At 48.6% G+C, this 12,384-nt stretch overlaps 1 protein-coding gene across 2 annotated transcripts in view; it reads left to right on the top strand.

The window, feature by feature from the left end:
• The window catches only part of LOC147112203 (dynein heavy chain domain-containing protein 1-like), a 181,202-nt gene that overhangs the window by 109,488 nt on the left and 59,330 nt on the right, over nt 1-12,384 (top strand). The gene's annotated exons all lie outside the window — the stretch shown is intronic.

Below are 12,384 nucleotides of genomic sequence, written 5' to 3'. Positions count from 1 at the left end.
GCTCAGTGTCGCCCAGCATCTCACCCCAAGGATTGAAGGGTCTCCTTGTGGTCATCTTACAGAAACTGCAAGAGGGAGCGGGTGGAGAATAGGCCGTTCATCCCGTCAGGGTCAGACTGGGTACAGTCTCAGGCCATCTTCTACAAAATAGTCCACTGCACCCAAAACAGCAAATGCAGAATCTGTCCCTTACCTCACCAGGTAGGGTAGATCTTCCCCAGTCACAAGGGAAAGGAGAAAGGGGTGGATCCGTCGTCTTCTCACCCACCACTGCCCCACCCGGGTGTCCCAAGACTTCCCCGTGGGGGGACGAGCACCCTGAAACCTGTAGTAGGAGCAGGTGCTCATATCCCCCGGGATTGGAACCCTTCACCACAGGGAATGATTTTCCTAGATCATGTTTGTTAATCCCCTTCAGAATCTGGAAAACCTCAATCAGGTCTCCTCTTTTCCAAATTAAACAATCCTGACTACCTTAACCTTTCCTTCAACCTGAAATTCCCAAGACCCAGGTGTAAAGTCTGTGGGTTGTATAGCGAAGTAATACACAGACTACAAGAGTAACTTAAACAGGACTTTACTATTCGAAGGTCAGGGCGAATCTGCCCAATAAATCCTGACACAGCACTTATATACTGGTGTGGTCACCGTCGGTATTACAATATACAGCAGCCAAGATAAAGTAGTGCCACACCTAAAATAGTTCTCTTAAAGGTGAACGGTTACATACAATAGTTCTCTTAAAGGTAGAACAGTTACATATACTACAATCCTCCCTTTTTAGCTTACCACATACTTATTCCCCATTAACCATATCATTAGAACATATATACAAATTATGTAAAACAGTTCACAGATTCAGTCTCTCTGGAGGTCTCCTGACTCTGTCCGGATAACGCCTCGGTGGTGTAGTAGTTTTCGGCGGGGTAGTAGGTTCTTCCGGCAAGACCGATTCAGCTTGAAGGACAGTGTCAGGATCATCTGATTCCAGTATTACCAGATCGGAGGTAGGTGCTCTGGGTATCTCTGTTTCTACATTAGCCGTGTAAGGTTGTGGAGTAGGTTGGCTCTTTGTGGATGACCCTATGATCTGGTCAACATGGCGCCTTATTATGCTGCCACCAATGTCCACTGTATACAGCAGCGGCCCTAGCCTTTTTACAATAGTTCCAGGCTGCCATTTCTCGGTACGGTAGTCCCGGGCCAAAACTTGTTGACCTGTCTGAAAAGATCTAGTTGGCCTTTCATTCATGCCCTGGAATTGCCGGTTCTCTACGTCCCTTCTGACGTTTGGCTTAATCAAATCCAGCCGGCATCTTAGTCTTCTATTGAAAAACATCATGGCGGGAGTTTGATTTGTGACCGCATGTGTTGCATTCCTGTATGCCAACAAGAAGTTATCTACCTTATGTTGTAAGTTGATGTTCTCATTACCCATGGCCTTTATGGCCTTCTTGAAGGTCTGGACAAACCTTTCAGCTAAGCCATTGGTGGCGGGATGGTATGGGGCTGACGTGTAGTGCTTGACCCCATTGCTTTTTAAGAACTTCCTGAATTCTTCGGACACAAATTGTGGTCCATTATCAGAACAGACCTGTTCCGGCAGCCCATTCCTGGCAAACATGGTCCTTAATACTGTGATGGTTTTTTCCGTGGTGGTGGAGGACATCTTTATTACCTCCGGCCACTTGGAGTGTGCATCCACCGCTATTAGAAACATTGAGTCCATAAATGGACCAGCAAAGTCGATGTGTACCCTTTGCCAAGGAGATGAGGGCCACTCCCATGGATGCAGAGGAGCTTGTGGTGGCGCGTTTTGGACCTTCTGGCATCCTAGACAACTCTTGGTTATTTCCTCGATGTCTCCATCAATACCTGGCCACCACACAAACGCTCTTGCTAGGTTCTTCATTTTCACTCCACCCAGATGCCCCTCGTGAAGTTCCTTTAGCACCTTATGCTGAAGTTTGGGTGGAATCACCACTCTCGATCCACACATCAAGGTTCCTCGGCACACTGACAGCTGTTCTTTCCGTTGTGAAAATGCTGGCAGTGTTGGTTCGCCATGTGCTGGCCATCCCTCCACTGTTAGATCGTAGACCCGTGAGAGAGTCGGGTCATTTCTTGTTTCATTCTCGATCATCGAATTGGTTACTGGTAGACATTCTACTATGGATGAGTGGAACATCTCTACCGGGTCCATTGTAGCCGCCTCTTCTACTACCGGCAACGGTAGGCGCGATAACCCATCAGCATTTCCATGCTGTTTGGAGCTTTTGTATTCAATGTCATATTGGTGTGCCCCAAGTAACACGGACCACCTCTGTAACCTTTGCGCTGTCATAGTGGAAACGGCCTTGTTAGGGTTGAATATGGATACCAACGGCTGGTGGTCTGTCAGTAATGTGAACTTCTTGCCCTGCAGGTAATGATTGAATTTCTTTACTCCCCACACAAGGCTGAGGGCCTCCCTGTCTATCTGAGCGTAATTTCGCTCCGCGGAGGTCAATGATCAGGACGCAAATGCGACTGGCCTTTCCGAGCCATTTGGTAACTTGTGTGAAAGTACTGCTCCAATTCCATAAGGGGAAGCATCACAAGCTAGACGAAGGGGTAACGTTGGGTTGAAATGAGCCAACACTTCCTCAGAGGTAATCAACGCCTTGCTTCTGCGAAAGGCCTTTTTACAGTCCTCGCTCCACTTCCATGGCACTTCTTTCCGTAACAGAGCATTCAGCGGATGTAGCACCGTGGATAAATTTGGCAGAAACTTGTGATAATAATTAATCAACCCCAGAAACGATCTCAACTGTGAAACGTTTTCCGGAGCGGGGGCCTTCACGACAGCTTCTATCTTGTCAGGCGACTTGTGCAGCCCCTCTTGGTCAATGACATGACCGCAGTACGAGATCCGTTTCTGGAAGAACTCACATTTCTGGCGATTAACTCGAAGGCCACATTCCTTCAACCTGGTGAGCACCAGTTTCAAATTTGTGAGGTGTTCCTCCTCGTCTTCTCCCGTAATCAGGATATCGTCCAAGTAACACTGCGTGCTTGGAACACCTTGTAAGACCTGCTCCATTGCCCTCTGCCAAATTGCTGGAGCCGAAGCTACTCCAAAAACCAGTCTATTATAACGATACAAGCCTCTGTGCGTGTTGATTGTGAGATACTGGCGCGACTCTTCCTCAACTTCCATTTGTAAGTATGCCTGTGCCAGGTCTATCTTGGTGAAGTGTTGCCCGCCAGACAATGAAGCAAAGATATCCTCAATCCGCGGAAGCGGGTATTGTACCGTGTGAAGCACCGGATTAACTGTGATCTTGAAATCTCCGCAGATGCGGACCTTCCCCAGTCCCCCTGGCTTATTACTTGATGAAGACTTCATGACGGGAACAATGGGCGTGGCCCACTCACTCCAGTCCACCTTAGACAGTACCCCTGAATGTTCAAGCTCTTCCAGTTCTGCCTCCACAGCAGGTCGTATCGCGTAAGGTACCGATCTGGCTTTGAAAAATTTTGGGCTTGCATGTTCTGCAATCTTGATTTTTGCTTTAATTCCTCTCAGTGTTCCCAGTCCTTGCTGGAATACCTCTTTAGCTTCGTCCAATATTCTGGACAACCGTTCAGGTTTGACCTCTTCCTTCCCGGAATCTACCGTCATTGTGTTTAGTGAATGCCAGTCTATCTTTATTTTCCTGATCCACTCCCGTCCCAGAAGTGGTGGACCTCCCTCGGGCAGCACATACAAGTCCATCCTTTGGTGATCTTTGTCTTTGTATCTCACCTTGACTTCTATCTTTCCGATGGGGTATACTTTGTGCCCCGTGTATGTCTGCAATACTATCTCCGTATCCCGTAGGGGAATATGTTTGAATAACTTTTTGTAATCATGCTTATTCATGACCGTCAACGCTGATCCGGTGTCCACTTCCATCTTCACTTGGACTTTTGCAATCTGTAGTGTGATCCAGATAGTTTGTCGGTCAGCTTCTTTACTCACATTATGAATCCTCAGACTACCCAGTGCCTTGCTGTTGGAGTCTGAGTCCGAATTCTGTTCATCTGGACTCTTCCCAGTCACCTCATGTACCTTTCTGTACTTCTTCTGCGGTGACTTATTATTGTTGTTCTTCTTTCCTGACCGGCATACCTTAGCTATGTGGCCAAGCTTGCCACATTTCCTACAGTCCTGGTTTTTAACCCAGCATTGGTTCTGGTCGTGTGTTGTCTTCCCACAACGAGAACATTTCGTTGTACCCGAAGTCATTTGATCCACACTGAGTACCGCTGTCTTCCGCTGCATTTCCGCCGTGCCTCTCGCTGCGGCTTCGTGCGATGCTGCAATAAGGACAGCCTTATCAAGTGTAAGATCGTTCTCTTCGAGTAGTCGTTTTTGCGTTCCTTCCTTCGACAATCCACACACGAACTTGTCTCGCAATGCCTCTGTCAGATTTCCTCTAAACTGGCAGTATTTCGCTAGTCTACACAGCTCGACCAAGTACTCCGCGTTGCTTTCCTCTTTTCGTTGCGTTCTCCCGTAAAATTTAGATCGTTCCGCTAACATCAGCGGTGCGGGGTTAAAATGATCCTTCAGGACAGCAACAATATTATCGAAAGACTGATCCGTCGGTTTAGCTGGTGGTAGAAGATGCTTCAATAACCCGTATGTCCTCGCACCCATTGAGTTTAATAAGGTTAGAGCTTTTTCATAATTTGCTATCTTATTAGCCGTACAATATATCTCGGTGCGTTCTACATACGTGGGCCAGTCTTCCACCTCGGCATTGAAACCGTTGCTGTTACTATGCTTAGGCATCTTCACACTCTTCCTGAGAAACAACAACAATATTCTTTAACTTTTTTTTTTCCAGATGGTGGTTTCCCGCGCTTATCTTCTTTCCCCGCCCACTTTAAAAATGGCGGTTCCCGCTTCTGTCTTCTTCCCCGCCTACTGGCGGCTTCCCGCGTTTCTTCCCCTGGCAGGAGGGGTAAGCTTCCCTCGGGTGACGGCCGCTGGCTTTCGGGTTTGCAGCCTGCGCGTCGGCTTCAGCGCGTTCCCTTCTCTCGGCAGGGCAGCCGATGCTGGGTACAACCCGTTGGCGGCGAACAGTTTCAGCCGCTGGGCTGGATCTCGCTCAGCCTTCCTCGCTCGGGCTCCCAATCGCGCCTCCAGCCCTCTCGCCGTCTGGTGCTTCCCTCCCCGGCTGCGGCTACGTTCTCCGCGGTTTATTTATTTTATATCGTCCCGCGCCTTACGATCCGGTCGCAGCGCTTCGTGGCCTCAATCACTGTCTGGCCTTTTTCACCCCAATCGCGCCTCCCAGCTTCTCGCAGTCCGGTGCTTCCCTCCCCGGCTGCGGCTACGTTCTCCACGGTTTATTTATTTTATATCGTCCCACGCCTTACGATCCGGTCGCAGCGCTTCGTGGCCTCAATCACTGTCTGGCCTTTTTCACCCCAATCGCGCCTCCCAGCTTCTTGCAGTCCGGTGCTTCCCTCCCCAGCTGCGGCTACGTTCTCCGCGGTTTATTTATTTTATATCGTCCCGCGCCTTACGATCCGGTTGCAGCGCTTCGTGGCCTCAATCACTGTCTGGCCTTTTTCACCCCAATCGCGCCTCCCAGCTTCTCGCAGTCCGGTGCTTTCCTCCCCGGCTGCGGCTGAGTTCTCCGTGGCTTATTTATTTTTATATCTTCCCGCGCCTTACGATCCCGGTCGCAGCGCCTCGTGGTCGCGGTAGTTGTCCGGCCTTTTTCGCCGTCGCAGTCTAGCCGTCTCACGACGCTCCCCAGCCCGCTTGTACCGCGGCTTCTGCTCCACGCTGCCCCAGTCTCAGCGCCTCTGGGCCCAACTTCTGTCCGGCTCCTTTCCCCCTCGACCGTGGTCGAGTGCACCGCCCTTATCCTCCGTTTATTTGTTTCTATTTTCCCTTTACTCACAGTCACCGTGGCCGACTTGCTTCTCGTGTTGATCAGCTCACTCACCACTGTGGCAGAAGGGACAATCCGTGCCTGTTGCTGATGGAAGACTTCGTGTTTGAAATCTTCCTCCTTTCTTGGTCTGCAGACTCGAGTTTTCTCTCAGCAAAACGACGAGGGCGGGTGCCTCTTCTCGACGCTCGTTTACTTCTTCAGAAGTATTGTTGCCGCAGGGTAAGATCGAACTCGTCGCCACTGTAAAGTCTGTGGGTTGTATAGCGAAGTAATACACAGACTACAAGAGTAACTTAAACAGGACTTTACTATTCGAAGGTCAGGGCGAATCTGCCCAATAAATCCTGACACAGCACTTATATACCGGTGTGGTCACCGTCGGTATTACAGTATACAGCAGCCAAGATAAAGTAGTGCCACACCTAAAATAGTTCTCTTAAAGGTGAACGGTTACATACACTACACCAGGCTCCTCATTGTTGCTCCCTCCTGTGGCTCAGTACCGCCCCCCCACACTCTCACACACAAACACACACACACAGTCACACAAACCCTCTGACACCCTCACACAAACCCTCTCACACTCTCTCTCTGACGTAATAAAGACTCACTACGCACTTGGCTGTACATAAAGCAAGGCTTTAATCGACTTGTAACAAAACATGGAGGTCTAGTTAGTAGTCACTAGCTTCCTGTTTCCAGATTGTCTTTGGCCAAGTTGGGCCCACGCCCGAGTATTTATACTCCTCGGATGGCGCCCTCAGCTGGCCGTTCAGTAGTACTTCCTGAGTTACTTCTTGTAGAAGTTGCGATTTATGACGCACACACTCTCTGACACACCCTCTCACACTCACACACGCAAACCCTCTCTCACACACACACACAAACCCACTCACACCCTCTCACACACACACAAACCCTCACACACTCTCTCACACACTCTCATCACACAGTCTCTGACACACACACTCTCAGTCTCTGACACACACACTCTCACAGTCTCTGACACACACACTCTCACAGTCTCTGACACACACACACACTCTCTCACATACTCACTCGTACTCACTCTCATCACACACTCACACAGTCTCTGATACACACACACACACACCCTCTCACACTCTCTCTCACACACTCACGTAATAAAGACTCACTACGCACTTGGCTGTACATAAAGCAAGGCTTTAATCGACTTGTAACAAAACATGGAGGTCCAGTTAGTAGTCACTAACTTCCTCTTTCCAGATTGTCTCTGGCCAAGGTGGGCCCACACCCGAGTATTTATACTCCTCGGACGGCGCCTTCAGCTGGCCGTTCAGTACTACTTCCTGAGTTACTTCTTGTAGAAGTTGCGATTTATGACGCACACACTCTCACACACTCAAAAACACACACTCACAGACACACTCACACAAACCCTCACACTCAAAAACACACACACACACTCGCTCTCACACACACGCTCTCTCTCACACGCTCACACTCTCACACATGTAATGTCCGTGTGTAATTGAGACACGGACTGCAGAAGTTGGTTATAACAGGTGTTTACTGAATGGAGACAAAACTGGAACTACTATACAAAGTTACTGCACAGGCTTATATACAGGGGTGGTCACTACTGGTACTGCAGTATACAGGGGCTGCAGAATATAGTTCCTTCTTCAGGGTACATACACTACAATTCCTCCCCTTTTAGCTAAACAGTACATAACATTCGATTAATAATTAAATAACGTATTTACAATTACAGTTGCGATATACATTAGCTGAGGTTAATCAATTATAAATCCAGTCTTTGAGGAGGCTTCCTGATTCTTTCCGGGTAACGCCTCTTTGGGGTATCAGGTTCTTCTGGCAAAGTTGATTCGGGATCAACATCGTTGTTTGGTTCGTCTGCTTCTAACATCACCAATTCTGAGGTAGATGCAATTGGTACTTCGGTTTCATCACCAGGTGTATAGGATCGTGGTGTAGATTTGACGTTTTCCAGTGACTCTAGAATCTGGTCAGCATGGCGTCTTACAATGCTCTCTCCAACGTCCACGGTATACATTAGAGGTCCTTGCCGTGTGCAGATCGTTCCTGGCTGCCATTTCTCAGTGCGGTAGTCCCGGGCCAAAACTGGTTGACCTATCTTGAAACTCCTGGTTGGCCTTTCATTCATATTCTGAAACTGCCTGTTCTCCACATCTCTTCTGATGTTTGGCTTAACCAAATCCAAGCGGCATCTTAGTCTTCGATTGAAGAACATCATGGCTGGAGTTTGGTTGGTAACCGCATGTGTCGCATTCCGGTAGGCAAACAAGAAGTTATCCACCTTGTGTTGTAGGGGTATGTCTTCATTACACATTGCCTTGATAGCCTTCTTGAATGTTTGAACGAACCTCTCAGCCAATCCATTGGTCGCTGGATGATATGGGGCGGATGTGTAATGCTTAACACCATTGTTCTTTAAGAACCTCCGGAACTCTTCAGACACAAACTGTGGTCCATTGTCGGAGCAAATCTGTTCAGGCAGCCCATTTCTGGTGAATATGGTTTGTAAGACTGTGATAATTTTTTCTGTGGTGGTTGAGGACATTTTTATTACCTCTGGCCACTTTGAATGTGCATCCACCGCAATTAAAAACATCGAGTCCATAAATGGACCAGCAAAATCAATGTGTACCCTTTGCCATGGAGATGAGGGCCACTCCCATGTATGTAGAGGGGCTTGTGGTGGGGCGTTTTGGACCTTCTGGCATCCTGTACAGCTCTTGGTCATCTCTTCGATTTCTCTATCGATTCCCGGCCACCACACAAACGCTCTGGCTAAGTTCTTCATTTTTACCCCTCCCAGATGACCCTCATGAAGCTCATTGAGCACTCTATCCTTCAATTTGGGTGGAATTACTACTCTGGATCCACACATCAAGGTTCCTCGGCACACTGACAGCTGTTCTCTTCTCGGCGAGAATGCTGGCAACAGTGGTTCGCCATGTGCTGGCCATCCCTTCACCGTTAAATCATAGACCCTGGAGAGTGTCGGGTCATTTCGTGTTTCCTTTTCTATGTTTGCATTCGTCACAGGTAGACATTCAACTATGGTCGAGTGGAATATCTCCACAGGATCCACTGCAGGTGCTTCTTCCACCATCGGCAACGGTAGGCGCAACAATCCATCAGCATTCCCATGCTGTTTAGTTCCTTTGTACTCGATGTCATATTGGTGTGCCCCTAGGAAAAGGGACCACCTCTGTAGCCGTTGTGCTGTCATTATCGGGACGCCCTTCTGAGGGTTGAAAATGGAGACAAGAGGTTGATGATCAGTTAGTAGAGTAAATTTCTGTCCGTGCAGGTAGTGATTGAACTTCTTCACCCCCCACACCAGGCTGAGGGCCTCTCTGTCAATCTGGGCGTAGTTACGCTCGATGAAGTTAACGAGCGTGACGCAAAAGCTATCGGCCTCTCTGAACCATCAAGGAATTTATGTGATAGTACCGCTCCAATGCCGTAGGGAGACGCATCACACGCCAGTCTTATCGGTAGTGATGGGTTGTAGTGAGCCAATACTTCTCTTGAAGTGATCAGGTCTTTACACTTCTGAAAGGCCCGCTTACATTCATCGCTCCATTTCCATGCTACTCTAGTTTGTAGCAGGGCGTTCAGTGGGTGCAGAATTGTGGACAAATTCAGCAAAAACTTATGGTAGTAATTCACCAATCCGAGGAATGACCTCAGTTGCGACACATTTTCAGGCGCTGGAGCCTTAACTACCGCTTCAATTTTGTCAGGGGACTTATGTAACCCCTCTTCATCAATCACGTGACCACAAAACGATATATGTTTCTTAAAAAACTCGCACTTGGGGCGATTGGCTCGTAGCCCATGTTCTCTTAGTCTAGTGAGCACCTGCTCTAGGTTGGCAAGGTGTTCACTGTCATTTTCACCTGTCACTAGGATGTCGTCCAAGTAACACTGAGTCCCCGGAATCCCTTGCAGGACTTGTTCCATCGCTCTTTGCCATATAGCCGGAGCTGATGCAACTCCGAATACCAGTCGATTATACTGGTAAAGACCTTTGTGAGTGTTTATCGTGAGATATTTCCTAGAGGATTCTTCAACCTCCATCTGCAAATATGCTTGCGCTAGGTCAATTTTTGTAAAACGTTTCCCTCCAGATAGTGAGGCAAAAATATCTTCTATCCTCGGAAGAGGATACTGTACTGTGTGAAGGACTGGGTTCACAGTCACCTTGAAGTCCCCACAGATGCGAACCTTCCTTGGCTCCTCAGACTTATTGTTTAACGTTTTCTTCATGACAGGAACAATGGGTGTCGCCCACTCGCTCCAGTCTACCTTAGATAACACGCCTGCATTCTCCAGATTCTCCAACTCTGCCTCGACGGCTGGGCAAATTGCATACTGTTGTGTATGTAATATGTGTGCTACTTTGAACCTATGGACAGGACTGCACTACTTGTTGGGCGTAGTGATACGCAGTACCACTCCTGGCCATAGGGGTATAAATAGTACTGTGGGTACTGATCCCCCTCAGTTCCCGCCTGTGGGCATGAAGTAAAGACCTATGTATAGTCCCTACCTCCAACCAGTAAAGACCTGTTTGAGTTATACGTTTAAGTCTTTGTGTTAATTGTTCAATACAATACACATACTTAACACTGGCGACGAGTCGGTTCGAACCCTGCGGCAGTTATTCCACAGCGGCTTCGTCCAAAGACAGGACGTTGAAGAGAGGTTCCAATCCTCAACACCCCACTGAAAACTGAAGGGCAGCAGAAATCCTGACAGCTTCCAGCGACTGGAAGCGACAGGCATTAGGACCCTGAAGCCTCCATAACCTCGTGGGTAAGCCAGAGCCCGGGAGGGCGCGAGCGGGTAAGCCAGAGCCCGGGAGGGAGCAAGCAAGAGCCGCCGAGCGGGTAAGCCAGAGCCCGGGAGGGAGCGAGCAAGAGCCGCCGAGCGGGTGAGCCAGAGGCCGGGAGCCGCTTCAAGCGGGAGGCGCTTAGCGGGCCAGCGATCGCACCGGTGATAAGGGCTGAGAACCGTTTCGGGCGGGCGGCGCACCAGCGATCGCACAGGAGATAAGAGCCGCAGTCGGGCTGAAAGTCAGCGACGAGAAGCGCGGGAAAACCGCCATTGAAGTGGGCGGGGAGAGCGAGAAGCGCGGGAAAGCCGCCATTTTTCGCGGGAAAACCGCTGGGGAAGAAGGCAGAAGCGGGAAAACCGCCATTTTGTGGGCGGAGGACGACGGCAAGAGCGGGAAGCCGCCATCTTGGATAACAGTAAAAAAAAAAATCTGAGAAATTGCAAATCTGATAAAGTACTACAATGCCTAAACACGGGAATATTAGCAACTTTGATAGTGACATCGAAGATTGGGCCATATATGTTGAACGAGTTAAAAATTATTGTAAGGCCAATAAAATTCGTGAGGCTGATAAAGCACTAACATTATTAAATTTAATGGGTGCGAAGACATACGGGCAATTGAAACACCTGTTATCACCAGATGAACCGGCGGATAAGACGTTCGATGAGATTGTTACTGTCCTGAAAGATCATCTAAACCCCACGCCGCTGATGCTAGCGGAACGATTTAAATTTTACGACAGAAGGCAGCTACAGCATGAAAGCAATGCTGATTATTTGCTGGAATTGCGTAAATTAGCGAAATATTGCCAGTTTGGAACGGGACTGACAGAGGCACTTCGAGACAAATTTGTGTGTGGTTTATTTAAACAGGATACACAAAAGCGACTGCTCGAGGAGAATGAGCTGATGCTTGAGAAGGCGGTCACTATGGCAGCAGCACACGAAGCCGCAGCGAGAGGCACGGCAGTAATGCAGCTACGGTCACCGGAGCTCAGTGCACACAAATTGGGTGTGAGTTCTGGCAAATGTTATCGTTGTGGAAAGACAACGCATGATCAGAACCAGTGTTGGTTTAAAAACCAAGAATGTAGAACTTGTGGTAGGCTTGGACATATAGCTAGAGTATGCAGGTCAGGGAAGAAGACCAGCAACAAGAAGTCACCGCAAGGAAAATACGCAAAGGTACACAAGGTGACCGAACAGGAGTCCGATTCAGACGCTAGCAGTAATGAACTGGCTAGCTTAAGCTGTAATGAACTGGCTAGCTTAAGCTGTAATGAACTGGCTAGCTTAAGAGTACTCAACGCTGGTAAGGGTGCAGACCTCCAGACAATTTGGGTCACTCTTCAGATAGAAGGAGTCCAAGTAAAACTGGAATTGGACACTGGATCGGCATTGACGGTCATAAATAAGAAAGATTACGGAAAGTTATTCCAACATATTCCCCTACAGGATACGGGGATTATATTGAAAACATACACGGGGCAAAGAGTGTACCCCATCGGGAAAATAGAGGTTGCAGTGGTCCACAAGGGCGAAGACAGTCAAATAATGGACTTATATGTGA

This window comes from Somniosus microcephalus, chromosome 10, assembly GCF_052327205.1.
Source record: "Somniosus microcephalus isolate GS21.2 chromosome 10, FLI_Smic_1.0, whole genome shotgun sequence".
In the NCBI taxonomy this organism is placed as follows: Eukaryota; Metazoa; Chordata; class Chondrichthyes; order Squaliformes; family Somniosidae; genus Somniosus; species Somniosus microcephalus.
Note: the sequence above shows the minus strand (reverse complement) of the source record. Positions and strands in the feature narration are given on the sequence as shown.